We start from the raw sequence: 12,065 nt of genomic DNA, 5'->3' as shown, positions 1-12,065 counted from the left end.
GTGTTCCGCTCCTTTCGGGGCTTCCGCCCCGTTTTCCAAAAATATCAACAGGTCATCCGCATATAAGGAGATGAATTGTTGTCCTCTTCTGCTATCTATTCCCTGAAAGTACTCGCCCGTGCGGGCTGCAGCCGCTAGAGGCTCAATAGCCAGGGCAAATAAGAGGGGGGACAGGCAGCAAACCTGCTGAGTACCTCTCTCCACCGGGTACTGGTGCGAGACAAGGGGTCCTATCCTCACCCTGGCTACCGCCACCACATATAACACCTGTGTCCATTTGATATAGCCCTCCCTAGACCAAAACGTTCCATAGCTCTATATAAATAGAACCACTCCAGGCTATCAAACGCCTTCTCTATATCTATGGATAAGACCAGGGGAGTCTGAGCTTCCATGTGTGGGCAATCCACCAGACGTGAAAGTCTCTGTATATTTATAGTCGTGCTTCGGGCAGGGATAAATACTGATTGGTCCCCATGGACCAGGTCGGGCATATGCTGTGGGAGCCTCGCCGCCAGGATGGAACTTAGTATTTTGTAATCCGTTGTCAGCATGGACAACGGCCTGTAGGAGGCCGGTTGTTCTCCAGCTCTTCCAGGTTTCAAGAGTAGGATCACCAAGGCTTCTTGCATGGATTGGGGCTTTTGTCCGGTCTTCTTAGTCTCATTATATACCGTTTGTAGTTTAGGCGCCAGTATGTCAATGTATGTACTATAGAATTCAATGGGTATACCATCTAGTCCCGGCGTATTGTTCCGAGCCATCCGTTTTATTGCTCCTCGGATCTTGCCTAGTTCTATGTCCCTTCCCAGTGCGGTCGCCTGTTCCTTCTCTAGCTGTGGCAACTGAAGGTCACCCAGAAAGGTCTGTATATCGTCCTCCCGACCCGTCAGTGTACTGCTATAGAGGGTCGTGTAGTAGCTCTGAAAGCAGTGCAGTATCTTCATCTGCGAATAATGCATTTGGCCCTCCGCCCCTTCGATCGCCAGTATCGGAGAGCTACGCCTGGCAGGGTTCGCTAGCCACGCGAGTAACGCACCCGCTTTATCTCCCTCAACATGGGTCCTAAGCAGATATGCCTTATAGTCGAAGCTGCGGAGGCGCTCTACCTCTACTGCCACTGCCTCTCTGGCCGAGTTCACCTCTTCTTGTAAGTCGGGGCGTCCCGGTCTAGCCCGTTCAGCATCCCTCAATGTGGTGTCCGCTTTTTGTAAGTCCCTCGTCAGCACCCTCCGCGCCCCCGCATGGTTCCCTATGCACTGGCCCCTGACCACCACCTTAAAAGCGTTCCACTCCATTGCTCTGGACCCTGTAGACCCCTCGTTTACGTCGAAGTATTGGTTAATGCCCTCCCAGAGTTCCTCCCGGAAGGGCGGATCTTCCAACGTCTCGGGCGCAGCCTCCAGGTCGGGACCCGTGACACCTCCCTGACCCAGCCCATTCCAACCAGCAATGGATTGTGGTCCGAGATCGTCCTGGTCAAGTACTCAGTTCTTAGTACTGACCTCCCGACCTCCCGGGAGCACAATACTGCATCGATCTGAACATGTAGGTTATGGAGACTCGAGAAGAACGAGTAGTCCCTTTCCGTAGGGTGCTGTATACGCCACACGTCCTCCAGTCCCCAACGTTCCTGCCAATCTAATCTACCTTTCGTGAGGCGGTGAACGGTAGAATCTACCAATGGTGGGTGGGATCGATCAAGTGTTGTGTTGGCTACGGAATTGAAATCCCCCCCAATCAGAATTGGGCCTGTCAGGAAATGCGCCAGTACCCCCGAAAGTTTAGTAAAAAAGGACACCTGGTCAGTGTTTGGCGCGTAGATACTACATAGTGTAATGCCCTTCCCTCCCAACCTACCCTCCACCGCGACATAGCGTCCCTCAGGATCTACCACGTGTCTTGCCGCCTGGAACGGGACCCCTGCCTTGACCCATATTAAAGCTGCTCTGGCAAATGCAGAGTACGTGGTGTTGAATAGTTGGCCCCTCCAACTCTTATGTAGTGCTATCCCTTCCTGCTTAGTAAGGTGGGTCTCCTGTAGCAGCGTCCTCATCATATCAAATATTCAGGATCTCCCCCGAAGTCTGCGGGGTCACCGATGGTCCCTTAGCACTGCTTGTCTCTGAAGCCTCTGACTCCGACCCTGTGTCCTTGGTCTCTGAGTGTGATCCCCTCTGTGAAGGCGAAACGGTCGCGTTGGATAGCTCTTCGACGGCCTGCAGCGCCGCCTTCCTCTCCGCCTCCGTCTGAGACACCGAGGGCTTTTTTGAGCCTTGCCGCCTCCATCGCAGTCTTTGGGACTTCCGCGGCTGCGTCTTTGCTCTCTCCTGCTCCTCCCGTACTTTGGCGCCATCCGTTCCCACTTTATACGTCTCCCACTAGTCCCAGGCATCCGCCGATGTGGGGAAAAAGTGAGTCTTGTCGTCCACTACGACTCTCAATTTGGCCGGGAAGAGCAGGGAGTATCTAATTCCTTCATTTCGCAGCTCCCGTTTTATGGACAAAAAGGACGCCTGTAGCTTTTGCGTCTCAAAGGTGTAGTCCGGAAATAAGGTCACCTTGCTGTTTGCCACTTGGAACGGCCCCACTTCTCGGGCCCGCTGGAGCAAGAGGTCCCTGTCTCTGTAATGTAACAGTTTGGCTACCACAGGCCTGGGAGGTAATCCCGGCTTGGGGGGCCGGGCCGGAACCCGGTGAGCACGTTCCAGGGTGAAGAACGGCAACAGGCCCTCCGGTGCCACCTGAGTCTTTAGCCAGTCGTCCAAATATCCAACCATATCCTCCCCTTCCGTTTTTTCCGGCAGGCCCACTATTCGCACATTACTGCGTCTGCTTCTGTTTTCGGCATCCTCGGCCCTTCTCTCCAGCGTTTGTATCCTCTCCATAGCGTCTGAGAGCCGTGCTTCCATAGATTTGTGGGCCGGGGCCAGGACCTCCAGAGTCACTTCAGTTTCTTTTACTCTGTCCTTGAGTTTATCTTGGTCAGCTTGCAAGAGCCCCAGGCCCGTCACCACCTTCGCAATGTTGTGTTGCAGAGCATCCCTGGTTGCTGCGATAGCCTCGAGGATGCGGTCCTGAAGCTGTTGTAAGTCCGTTGATCCCGCTGTGCCACCTTCCAGGGTCTCGGAGGCCGTGGCCCCTTCGGTCTTGCCCTTGACTTTCCCCATGATGCGATAGGTCTGTCAGATCTCCACACCTCGCAGTCTTCTTCTCCGCCGCTCAGTACTGGCAATTCGCTATCAAAGGGGGCTGTCCTCTTTCCTAGCTCAAGGCAGTGCCGTGGTCAGCTGGAGCACCTCCACTCCGTGCTGCAGTGCTCGTGGGGGTGTCACCTCCTGAGCACCCGTTTCAAGAGCAGCCCACCATGTAACCCTTCACGGGTGTGCTGCGTTTCCTCGCCTCCCGCAGCACGGGTCAGCCCTTTCGCGCAGCAGACACGGCACAGGTCCCCAAGATCCTGGACATATGTTCGCTATGCCCGGTGGGCCGGCTCTCCAGTGGCGTCCCGCCGCTAGCCCGGGCACCTCCAGGTCAATCCAGTCCAGCTCCACCTCAGGGTCTAGTTCGCCAGGCCTCAGTCCTTCCCTTTGTTTGCAAGCGGAGCCCTCCTGTCCAGGCAGCCCGTCTCCGCCCGGCAAAAATCCGCGACCCCGCCCGCTCGGGGCGCGCCGTCGCCTGGGTCCAAGGTCGCTGGAATCTCCCTTCGCCGTGCTTTGTCGGTCGGCCCTCGAGGTCTCCAGGCCCCGGGGGCCAATCCTCGCCCGCGGCAGATATCCCGGGCGTAGGACACCCCCCCGCAGCCTGCCCTCTGCAAGGTCAGGTGAAAACTCCCACTGTCCCCTGGGATGTCGGTGCAGGGGAAAGCCGCAGTTGTGCTCCGTCGGGCTCCCGCCCCCTCCGCCTGGACAGCGGTCGCTTTCCCTCTCGCCTGTGGTGCGTGGCAAGGTGGCGGTCCCTCGATCCGCCGGCCGTACTGCTCTCCCTCGGCCGGGATCAATTTGCTACGAGCTCCCCCCTCACCCCAGGCGAGCCAATGGTCCCGCCGGCAAGCAGCGGGTCGCTCACCTCTGCCACCTCTGGCTGGGGGTGGGGTCGCCTCATCCGTTAGGGGGCCGGAAGGGACCTCCACTCTCGCCTACCCTCGGTGTCCTTGCTCGGTCGCTCGGCGCCGGGTCCCAGCTCAGCCCAGGTCAGAGCCTGGACAGCGGTCGCTTTCCCTCTCGCCTGTGGTGCGTGGCAAGGTGGCGGTCCCTCGATCCGCCGGCCGTACTGCTCTCCCTCGGCCGGGATCAATTTGCTACGAGCTCCCCCCTCACCCCAGGCGAGCCAATGGTCCCGCCGGCAAGCAGCGGGTCGCTCACCTCTGCCACCTCTGGCTGGGGGTGGGGTCGCCTCATCCGTTAGGGGGCCGGAAGGGACCTCCACTCTCGCCTACCCTCGGTGTCCTTGCTCGGTCGCTCGGCGCCGGGTCCCAGCTCAGCCCAGGTCAGAGCGCCGCTATCCCTGCGCCTGTTCAGGGTCCGCTTCCCCAAGTCCAAGTCTTCCGCGCCGCTGGTGGAGCGCGATCCCCGCTCCTGCAGCCCAGTGCTAGTCTCCTTCACTCCAGTCACTCGGCACTGAAGGATCTGCTTATGGGGGCATCGGCCATTTTGTTCACCGGCCGTCCCGGCCTGCGCCGATCCTGCCTCGCGCCGGGGGGGGTCAATTCTTCCCTCCTCTCCGTTTCCGAGGGCGCAGGTCTCGCCCCCCTCGCCTCCGGTCTGCCTGGGGAGGCTCTCCCGGGCGCCACCGCTCTTTTAGGAGGATGTATGCGGGGATCAGGCGCGGAGCTCCGAGCTCACGCCGCCATGTCCCTCGGCTCCGTAGCCACGCCCCCAAAACTCTTTATCACAGTTGATGGATGATTTTCCCATCTCCCATAAAATGAGTACTGAGGGTGACCTTTTGCAAATGAAAGGTAATTGCTCTAGACATAGTGATTTTAAACAGAGGCCCTTTAAGTAACAAAACAGTTCTTACAGGGGGTATACTGCAATTTGATAATTCGAAGAGTCTTCTCAAAGCCAAGCATACAAACCGCTAAAAGGCTTACATCAGACAAATGAGAAGATAATGGAACATATATACAACAATCTTAGTAGTGGAGGGTCTGAGGAGTAATTTAAGATCAGCCTAGGTTAAACTCCTCTCAACCATTTGTGTTGCTAAGATAATGGAACACCCATCAATTTAAAATAAACGAATTAATTTTCCGACTAGAGAAATGACATTTGTTGTCAGAAATGGTGTTATTAATTTGGGAGTGGGTGACCTCTGCCAACTTAATAAACACAATCTGGTGAGGCCAAAAGACAGTTCTGATACAAGCCCTGCTAAACCCCTGATAGGTATGGCACACGCATGAGGCAGTCCAGGGAGTGTTACATTTAAGCAGTGCTTACAATTTCGGATAAAAACACAACACAATAAAATAGCCAAATCAGCCTAGATACATGGTAAAAAATGTAATGAGCAAAAAGATGCCAAGACCATTACTTTTGGATTATGGGGAATGAAGAAATAAAAATATTAGTTTTAAGTGAAAAAAACACAGGTGCCACGTAGCTTTGCAGGTCAGATAGATTTGCTGCCTCACTCTGGTCCAAGGTTTTACCTTCAGACTTAGGCCCTGAATTAGAGTGGACAGGTTACGCTGTTACTGTGACTGAGTACCTTGACTGTCAGACTCTTGGTCCTCCCATCCAATTTAGAGTTGGGCGGAGTGCAAGATTTTTGCTAACTTAGGCCCTCATTATGATGTCTGGCCGCCATTCCCGCGGGCAGGTGTCCGTCTGACATAGAGTTGGCAGTCCCACCTGTCCAGTTAGGATAGGTCTGCCAACACTGCAGCTGGAATGTGCCTTTTTGTACTGTCATTTGTGCTACAGGCCTGGAAAAGGGCCACAGCATAAGCCTCAGTACAAACAGACACTTTTCATACATCCATGCACCGTGTGCCAGGAACCATGTGGTGCCTGCCACAAGGTACATGGATGAGGGGAGGCACCACATGTGCTCCTGCTGCCTGTAAGCAATGGCCCACAGGGGATGGGGACCCTGCTTGAGGTCCTCAAAGTCCCTTTCTGACAGTTAACAGCCTTTTCATGTGGTGGGACTGCCATGAAAAGGCTGTGGGAAGTGGACATCCTAATCCCTATGGTGGTGCATGCACCTGCACTGCCTCCATTGTAGATAGTAGTGTCCAACTGCCACCCGATGGGCTCCTTGCGCCTGTTTGAGGGGGCAGCCTGGCTCCCAACAAGCGGCAGTGCAAAAGTTGACATCGTAATGGCCTCGATATCTGTAGGACCACTGAGATCAAAATGAGGCCCTTAGATAAAATTTACTCCATCAGCATAAACCTCCCTCCGATAACCAGAGGGTGAAAGTGCGATCAGATACCTATTTTTTTTTACTATTAGTCGACACCAGCATAAACAGTGAAAAAGAAGATAATTACCTGCACACCTCTGGAGAAACTTCCCACTGTGAGGATGGCATTATTTTATTTATTTTTAAACAAAAAACTCCCATTATGTTTTTGGAAAAAAAAAACTTGGGAAAAGTTTGATGGCCAGCCCTCATGTTTGACAGTGTTTTTAACCCCTTCGCTGCTGATGACGAGCTCAGCTCGTCATCAGCCACGGTGGTCGTGTGCTGATGACGAGCTGAGCTCGTCATGTAACGCGGGTTTTTGTAAATTGCCGCACAGCGGAAAAATTACAGCCACAGCAATGTGGTTAATCAAACTTTTTCTACATTGACAGAAAGTGCTATGACAGCTGTTCCTGTTAATCAATAGAATTGTTGACAGGGGTGGCAGATAAGTCAAACTTTGGCAGGCAGTGGTCCCAACAAACTTACCTGCGCCTGCCAAACTCATAATCATGTCCTTAGTCACTTTTTAGTTTAGTTTAACCACACGCAGTTAACTACATTCTGGGAACAGATGCCCATCACATCCATGCCGAAAGACATACAGAGATCATTCATAAACAGGGTACGTGCGCTCCAAGCTGAAGGTGCTGGCTCCACGGACCAGGTTGGCCACACTGAGATACAGGCACAAACCCAGCAGCCCTTGGACGCTCCGGAAATGGCCCCTCTAGGAATGTAACAATGAAAAGTTTCCTGATGGTACCCTCCAGGGAAGCCTCCCTTTCGTAGTCTCTTCACAAGAGCAGCACACTACCACCTAACTTTAGCGAGAAAACCGCCACTGAGTTAATATACTCGTCATGTATTGGACAGCAGGTTTGACTCTGACCGCTGTGTTTGGTTTGATGAAATGTATATTTTTTTGCTAAACATTGGCTGATGATCTGAACCATCAAATATGAAGATGTATGTATATCTATCAAAATGCCAATAAACAAATTAAAAAAATAAAAATTAGTAAAATATAAGAAAAATATGTCACTCTGGAACTACGGAAGTGTATGAAATGACAAGGGACAAATGAGCCTATATATGTGCGAGTCAAATGTCTTTTGACCTCTGTAGTGTTTGGGAGGTAATCATTGTACTGAAAATGCTAAGAACTGAGAAATGGGCCAGCGGGCACCAAGATTTAATTATTTATGTGATGAAGCGAGGTTCAGAAATGAGTTATATTTTGACTCGCAAAGTTAAACTTCCATAATAAATAATTATATTAATGAGTTTATGCACGAAAATATTCTAATCAACCTAGAATAAAATACATATATGACACACGGGACTAATTCATATGCTCTTTGTTGCATTTTCAAGTACGTTGAAAAATAATGAACTAACCTTGTATATTGATTTTGTCAACATTAATTGCGGCTGTTTAATTAATGGCATGTGCCTATTTTAAATGTGCTTTTGTCTATGTCGTGTCTTATATGTTGCAAAGGCTCGTGGAGGATCCTGTTGGCCTAAAAAGAAGATGGTAAATAAAAATGCTGTATTCATGTCCTTAAAGCTAGATAACATAAACTAATGGGTTAACATTAGTAAAGGGGGTGGGTAACAGAATGATTTTCATTACTCAAATTAATTAATGTTTTGTGTTTCCTTGAATACTAGTCTTCAAGAAAAAGGCCTGAGGCATAGCTTTTTAAGTGGGTGTTTGGAATCCTGTCGTGATGAGCCGAGCTCTGAGGTTCCGTGTGAATCGTAATGACGTTTTGGGGTTGTTCGAATATGGACGAGTTTGGTATCTATGAACCGCAAATGACGAGTTTAGTGGGTGTACGCGTTTTCGCTACTCTACTTTGCACCATTCGTCTTATTCGTGGGTTTCTTCATATGAACCCACGGGTTCCATTTTAGATACGGCATCCATTTTGTTTCTTGCCCTCATGTAGTCGGCGAACGGACAATGTCCGCTTCATGACCCTGGGTTTCCCAAACTCTTGCTGGAGACGCATATCCCTTTGAGTGTGTCTTTATGACTAGGGGGATGACACGGCAAATGCAGATGGCTCCGCTCAAGGCTCATCTTGCCGTGCCGGTCTATTGTTTCAGTCGCGCATGCATTAGGATCGGATTCTTTGATCCTGTGATCACGCTTCCGATATTGCCCCCCTACACTCTTTCCAATCTGTTGTCTGTTTTTGCACCTGTTTCTGTTCCTTTTCTTAAACTCGTTTACAGCCAGAATGGAATGTGCTTAATGTGGAGATAACGTGCTTTTACAGTTGGGAACCGGCGATGCTACTGTAATTATGTTCCGGGCTTCTGAAAACATGAATGCAACCCTTTTGAAGTTTACTTTGGGAATTGAGTTGTAACCTTTTGTTCACCATGTTGTGCAATGACGAAAATGTGCATAAAAGGAGCGATCCACTTTTGCAATTCGAAGCAGTCTCTCAGAACCTACACTCTATGTACTTCTTGCGATCTCTGTATCCCTGCAGTAAATAAACGCTGATCTTTGACGCCGAAGGAAGTGTCCCGTGTCTCTGTGATTTGTACGCCAGAACAGGTAACCCACGAAGGTTTCAGGTGTTGTCCCCTGGCACCGCTGGGCCTTAGAATAGCCCAGTCCTTCAGTTGGCGCCCAACGTGGGCTGACATCAGCGGTACCGGTCCAAAGCCCGACGATCGTGAGGAACTTCGTGTGAAATCTCCGAGGGAAGGTGCACCCCGCTTCATCGATCCTGTTGTCGAAATAAGTGGTCCGAAGACTTTTCCCGCGAAGATTCCCGCCTCCTGACGGCTGCAACGGACTGATGCCCTGACTGTCGACCTGTTTTGGCGCCTGGCACAGTCCTTTGTACGGCGAGACGATAGACGGGCCTTCCTGGTGACGCCATTGTTCTCTCAGTTAAGTATTTGTGGGTCGCTCCCAGAGTCCTTGGTTGTTGTTGTTCAAACTTGGTTGTTTGCATGGTTCCATTGCATTTGTGGTTCTTAGTTGCTGGTTCTTAGTTGTTGGATTTTTATTTGACGATTGCAATCGCCAAAAACCGAGGGTCTCGTATTTTTGCGAGGACATCGTAATTCGATAACCCTTGAAGTTTGTAAACTCGGTTAGTGTGCACGATGCCTGGCCGTAGTACTTGGTTTGGTTTCCTTAAATGTTGCAGCACGGATTCCCGGTTGGAGGACTCATGTCCGATACCTCCAGTTGGAACTCCAATTTATGAGCTCTATAGTCGACACGGAGTGAGCCCTATCGTATACAATGATTATTGGATCCGATATACTAAAAAAGATGGTGTCCTTAGTTGGCCACCCCATGGTAGTTTTGAAGCTGAGATTTTAAATAATCTTGAAGCAAAATTGTTTAAAAAGAAAGCTAGGCTGGCCATGTTTGATTCCTTTCGGGTTTGGCGCAAAGAAGCCAAGCAGAAAGAAATCAAGCAGATAAAGAAAAATAAGCGAGACGGTATCATTACGATGATGCAAAGTGCAGAACAATATCAGCGAGACAAAGACGAGAAGGAAAAGGAGGTTTTTACTAGATTACATCGTATGGCGGTGGATAAATGTTATCCGGTTTTACCATCAAGTTCTGATAAGAAGGGAGAGGAAGCGACAGAGGATCCTTTGTTATCCTATCTACTGAAATCGCCACCTCCTTATGCACAGGGTACAACAGCCCCTGTGGTTCCTCCTGTTCCTCCACCTGTTGTTCCGGCGGCTGATGGTCAGCCTGTTGTTGGTCCTGTTCTTCCGAATCTCCTTGTTCCTCAAGCTGTACCTGCTCCCTTACCTGTCCTTCTTCCTACTGCTCCATTGTCTATACCTTCTCAGTCTACTGTTTCTACTACTTCTGCTGTCTTGGCTACTCCTACTGCTCCTACGTTCAGTCCTCACGTTGTTGCCCCTGTCCTTCTCTCCTCTTCTCCTTCTGTTCGTAGTCGTATACCTAATGCTGTTGCTAATCTCTATTCTTCACTTTCCGGACCAATACTTGGGTCCGCTGTCTCTGATGTCTCTCAGAGACGAAGTCAAATGCCTGGAGGTAGGGAGAGTGCGACATTAATCACTATGGCGCGCATGTGGATTAGACATCCTGCTAAGTATACTCCGCGAATAGTGTTTGATACATTTTCTCAGTTCAATGAGCCCACACACAGATTTGTGTTCGAGGAAATGTGTAAATCCTTGAGGGAAGAGTGGGATAACGATGAGGGAGATAATGTACCGACCGATATGACTGAACTTCAGAGTCAGTTTTCGAACGGTATGATTGTAGGCGGCGATATACGACGTGCATTAGAGCGCCTGTTAGCTTTTAGATCTACAGTGCATCCTCAAGTGTTGTTTGATGACGATTCCGATGATTCGAAAGCACAAGATGGTCAGTATCCCATGCCAGAAGTTCCCCCAGTGTGGATGCCAGGTAATCCTGCTGCTAACCCTGCAATTTTGCCACACTTCCAGAGAGTTTGGATACACCTCCCATGGAAGCGATCAGAAGTTTTGCAGGTGAAACAATCTTTGCCTGACCCCCGGAAAAATCCGGCAGGTTATTATAAGGAGTTATCCCAATTAGTGGATGCTATTATTATGAACCTTGCCGATATTGACATGTTGTTCGGTAACGTAGTACCGCAACCAATTTGGGCAAAAATCCGTCAAGAGAATCACGTAGCTGAGTTAGGTGGTGATTGGGCTGCTCTTGCGGCGGCTGACGGACGACAAATTGGTGGGCCTAAGCCTGAACAGATCATTACGGATCTGCCCCAAAGGATCATTACGCTCATGAAGACACTTATGCCAGCGATGAGAGTCAACTGGGATAAATTGTCTGCGTGCAAACAAAAGAAAGACGAGAGTGTCTCCGATTTCTTTACTAGATTTGATGAGGCATTCATCGATCATAGTGGTCAGGATATGAGTACTGAGGGGGGCCAGCGGTTGTTTGTTGATAAATTTGTGTTAAATTTGTTGCCTGAGCTATGTACCAAATAAAAAAATTCAGAGAGCTCATGGGCTGTTTCCACCACTGCTCAAATATTGGCAACGGCTCAATATTATGAAAATAGAGAAAAAGAAGAAAACGATTGTGCAGATAAGAAAACGAAGGAGCTTAAAACTAAAGTCTTGTTGCAGCAAGCGTATCCTCCGCGATCGAATCAAAATGATTCGCAACAGCAGAATCGATCACAGTCGCAGTCTTCTAGGTCGCAGTCGCGTTCTGACTCTTCTACACCCAGATCTATGCTTGGGTATAATCAATGCGCATATTGTAGGGGTGAGGGCCATTTGAAGTTTAATTGTCCTGTTTTACGTGACCGAAATAATGGTGTTTTGGCTCGTGGAGGTCGTAGTGGTCCTCAACAGTCGTCTCGAGGTAGGGGTCGTGGTACCTCTCAAACTCAAAACGAGCGTTCTACTTCTTCATCGGATTCTAATAATTGTTTTGATCAGCGCGATTCATCGTCTGGTAGATCTGCACAGTATCATGTAGACGATTATTACATCGAGCATGACGTTGATGCAGATGGTAATTACTAGGACAGCCATAGACCAACCATGAGAGGGAGTCGTATCAGTTCCGGTTGATCAGAGAGGGCCTTACGTCGCAGTTGCCACATCAGGCA

This window comes from Lissotriton vulgaris, chromosome 1_1 (genome assembly GCF_964263255.1).
Source record: "Lissotriton vulgaris chromosome 1_1, aLisVul1.2, whole genome shotgun sequence".
NCBI classification, from domain to species: Eukaryota; Metazoa; Chordata; class Amphibia; order Caudata; family Salamandridae; genus Lissotriton; species Lissotriton vulgaris.
The sequence above is the reverse complement of the archived record's forward strand: the minus strand, read 5'-3'. Positions refer to the sequence as shown.